Consider the following 4,655-nt stretch of genomic DNA (forward strand, 5'->3'; position numbering starts at 1 on the left):
GGACAAAATATGTCATGCAAGTTCTTTTCCATAAGCACGTATGACTATATACGGAATACATGCCTACATTACATTGATGAATTGGGGCTAGTTCTGTGTCACCCTATGTTATGACTGTTACATGATGAACCGCATCCGGCATAATTACCCATCACTAATCCGGTGCCTACGAGTTTTCCATATACTGGTTCTCGCTTATTTACTTTCCCGCTGCTACTATTACAATCACTACAAAATACCAAAAACATTACTTTTGTTGTCTTTACTTTTGTTGCCGCTACCACGACTATCATATTACTTTGCTACTAAACACTTTGCTGCAGATACTAAGTTTCCAGGTGTGGTTGAATTGGCAACTCAGCTGCTAATACTTGAGAATATTCTTTGGCTCCCCTTGTGTCGAATCAATAAATTTGGGTTGCATACTCTACCCTCGAAAGTTGTTGCGATCCCCTATACTTGTGGGTTATCACTCATCGGGATGTAATGTTCCATCTCCTGCAAAAGGATTAGCTAGCAGTTTTTCTATCATACCTGAAGGAATTTCAAAGCAGACATTTTCATTTTCAGTAGGTTCAGTAGGTTGAGGAGCAACTCTATGCTCTACTGGTTAGGGTGAATATACCTCGAACAAGCCCCTCAAAGGATTACTTTCCATAGTAACAAGTGACAGTAAATTTCAGCACACTATATACATTTTTCCTTACCAAATTCCACCTACCAAAGGCACTTCACTCCCCGGCAACGGCGCCAGAAAAGAGTCTTGATCACCCACAAGTATAGGGGATCTATCGTAGTCCTTTCGATAAGTAAGAGTGTCGAACCCAACGAGGAGCAGAAGGAAATGATAAGCGGTTTTCAGCAAGGTATTCTCTGCAAGCACTGAAATTATAGGTAACAGATAGTTTTGTGATAAGATAATTTGTAACGAGCAACAAGTAACAAAAGTAAATAAAGTGTAGCAAGGTGGCCCGATCCTTTTTGTAGCAAAGGACAAGCCTGGACAAATTCTTATATAGAGAAAAGCGCTCCCGAGGACACATGGGAATTATCGTCAAGCTAGGTTTCATCACGATCATATGATTCGCGTTCGGTACTTTGATAATTTGGTATGTGGGTGGACCGGTGCTTGGGTGATGTCCTTACTTGGACAAGCATCCCACTTATGATTAACCTCTATTGCAAGCATCCGCAACTACAACAAAAGTATTGAGGTAAACCTAACCATATCATGAAACATATGGATCCAAATCAGCCCCTTACGAAGCAACGCATCAACTAGGGTTTAAGCTTCTGTCACTCTAGCAACCCATCATCTACTTATTACTTCCCAATGCCTTCCTCTAGGCCCAAATAATGGTGAAGTGTCATGTAGTCGACGTTCACATAACACCACTGGAGGAGAGACAACATATATCTCATCAAAATATTGAACGAATACCAAATTCACATGACTACTAATAGCAAGACTTCTCCCATGTCCTCAAGAACAAACGTAACTACTCACAAAGCATATTCATGTTCATAATCAGAGGGGTATTAATATGAATATAGGATCTGGACATATGATCTTCCACCAAATAAACCAACTAGCATCAACTATAAGGAGTAATCAACACTACTAGCAACCCACAGGTACCAATCCCAGACTTAGAGACAAGAATTGGATACAAGAGATGAACTAGGGTTTGAGAGGAGATGGTGCTGGTGAAGATGTTGATGGAGATTGACCACATCCCGATGAGAGGATCGTTGGTGATGACGATGGCAATATTTTTCCCCTCCCGGAGGGAAGTTCCCCCGGCAGAACAGCTCCGCCAGAGCCCTAGATTGGTTCCGCCAAGGTTCCGCCTCGTGGCGGCGGAGTCTCGTCCCGAAAGCTTGCTTATGATTTTTTTTCTCATCAAAGGACTCCATATAGAAGATGATGGGCATCGGAGGGCCACCAGGGGGCACACGAGGCAGGGGGCGCGCCCAGGGGGTAGGGCGCGCCCCCCAGCCTCGTGGCCAGGGTGTGGCCCCCTCTGGAACTTCTTGCGCTCAGTATTTTTTATATATTCTGAAAATGACTTCCGTGAAGTTTCAGGACTTTTGGAGCTGTGCAGAATAGGTCTCTAATATTTGCTCCTTTTCCAGCCCAGAATCCCAGCTGCCGGCATTATCCCTCTTTATGTAAACCTTGTAAAATAAGAGGGAATAGGCATAAGTATTGTGACATAATGTGTAATAACGACCCATAATGCAATAAATATCGATATAAAAGCCTGACACAAAATGGACGTATCACACACGGATCTGAATGTTGCAGACCCGTTGACTAAAACCTCTCTCATAAGCATAACATGATCAAACCCTAGAACTCATTGAGTGTTAATCACATGGTGATGTGAACTAGATTATTGACTCTAGTAAACTCTTGGGTGTTAATCACATGGCGATGTGAACTAGATTATTGACGCTAGTAAACTCTTTGGGTGTTAGTCACATGGTGATGTGAACTATGAGTGTTAATCACATGGCGATGTGAACTAGATTATTGACTCTAGTGCAAGTGGGAGACTATTGGAAATATGCCCTAGAGGCAATAATAAAATGGTTATTATTATATTTCCTTGTTCATGATAATTGTCTATTGTTCATCCTATAATTGTATTAACCGGAAACCATAATACATGTGTGAATACATAGACCACAACATGTCCCTAGTAAGCCTCTAGTTAACTAGCTCGTTGATCAATAGATGGTTATGGTTTCCTGACCATGGACATTGGATGTCGTTGATAACGGGATCACATCATTAGGAGAATGATGTGATGGACAAAGACCCAATCCTACGCATAGCACAAGATCTTGTAGTTCGTTTGATAGAGCTTTTTTAATGTCAAGTATCATTTCCTTAGACCATGAGATTGTGCAACTCCCGGATGTCGTAGGAGTGCTTTCGGTGTATCGAACGTCACAACATAACTGGGTGGCTATAAAGGTGCACTACAGGTATCTCCGAAAGTGTTTGTTGGGTTGGCATGAATCGAGACTACATTTTGTCACTCTGTATGACGGAGAGGTATCTCTGGGCCCACTCGGTAATGCATCATCATAATGAGCTCAATGTGACTAAGGAGTTAGCCACAGGATCATGCGTTACGGAATGAGTAAAGAGACTTGCCGGTAACGAGATTGAACGAGGTATGGGGATACCGACGATCGAATCTCGGGCAAGTAACATACCGATAGAGAAAGGGATTGTATACGGGATTGATTGAATCCCCGACATCGTGGTTCATACGATGAGATCATCGTGGAACATGTGGGAGCCAATATGAGTATCCAGATCCCGTTATTGGTTATTGGCCTAAGAGGTGTCTCGGTCATGTCTGCATGGTTCCCGTACCCGTAGGGCCTACACACTTAAGGTCCGGTGACACTAGAATTGTAATGGGAACAGTATGTGGTTACCGTAGATTGTTTGGAGTCCCGGATGAGATCCCGGACATGACGAGGAACTCCAAAATGGTCCAGAGGTGAAGATTGATATATTGGACGAAGGGTATTGGAGTCCGGAATTGTTCTGGGAGTACCGGGTGACGACCAGCGTGACCGAAAGGTGTTTCGGAGGCCCCGGCAAGCTTTGGGGGGGGGGGGCTTATGGGCCAAGGGGAGGGGGCACACCAGCCCACTAAGGGATGTGTGCCCCTCCCACCCCATCTCACATAACCTGGAGAGGTGCGGGTGCCTCCCCTAGGGCAGCCGCCCCTCTCGGCTTGGGGGGCAAGTTTCCTAGGGGTGGGAGCGCCCAAACCCATCTAGGGTTTCCCCTGTGGCCGCTGCCCCTCCCCTAGGGAAACCCTAGGGCGCCTCCTCCTCCCCCTTCCCCCTATATGTAGTGAGGGAGAAAGAGGGCAGTGGAACCCCTTCCCCCGGTGCAGCCCCTCCCTCCTCCAACACCTCCTCCTCCTCCGTAGTGCTTGGTGAAGCCCTGCCGGAGAACCGCAAGCTCCACCACCACGCCGTCGTGCTGCCGGAGCTTTACCTCAACTTCTCCTCTCCCCTTGCTAGATCAAGAAGGAGGAGACGTCCCCGGGCTGTACGTGTGTTGAACGTGGAGACGCCGTCCGTTCGACGCTTGGATCGGATCTTCCACGATTTGAATCGCCGCGAGTACGACTCCATCAACCGCGTTCTTGTAACGCTTCCGCTTAGCGATCTTCAAGGGTATGAAGATGCACTCCCTCTCTCTCGTTGCTAGCATCTTCTAGATTGATCTTGGTGACACATAGGAAAATTTTGAATTATTACTATGTCCCCCAACACTAATAGCGGAGAACAAACGAAGAGATTAATGTAGGGTATGAAACCACCTCAAAGTTATTCTTTCTGATTGATCTATTGGGCTATTCCTATAAGTGTCACAAACAACCCTAGAGTTTGTACTAAAATAACACCTTAAGACACACATCAACCTAAACCCTAATGTCACCTAGATACTCCATTGTCACCACAAGTATCCGCGGGTTTGATTAAACGATATGTATCACACAATCTCATATTCATCTATTCAAACCAACACAAAGAACTTCAAAGAGTGCCCCAAAGTTTCTACCGGAGAGTCAAGACGAAAACATGCGTTAACCCCTATGCATAAGTTCACAAGGTCA

This window comes from Triticum dicoccoides, chromosome 6A (genome assembly GCF_002162155.2).
Source record: "Triticum dicoccoides isolate Atlit2015 ecotype Zavitan chromosome 6A, WEW_v2.0, whole genome shotgun sequence".
NCBI lineage: Eukaryota > Viridiplantae > Streptophyta > Magnoliopsida > Poales > Poaceae > Triticum > Triticum dicoccoides.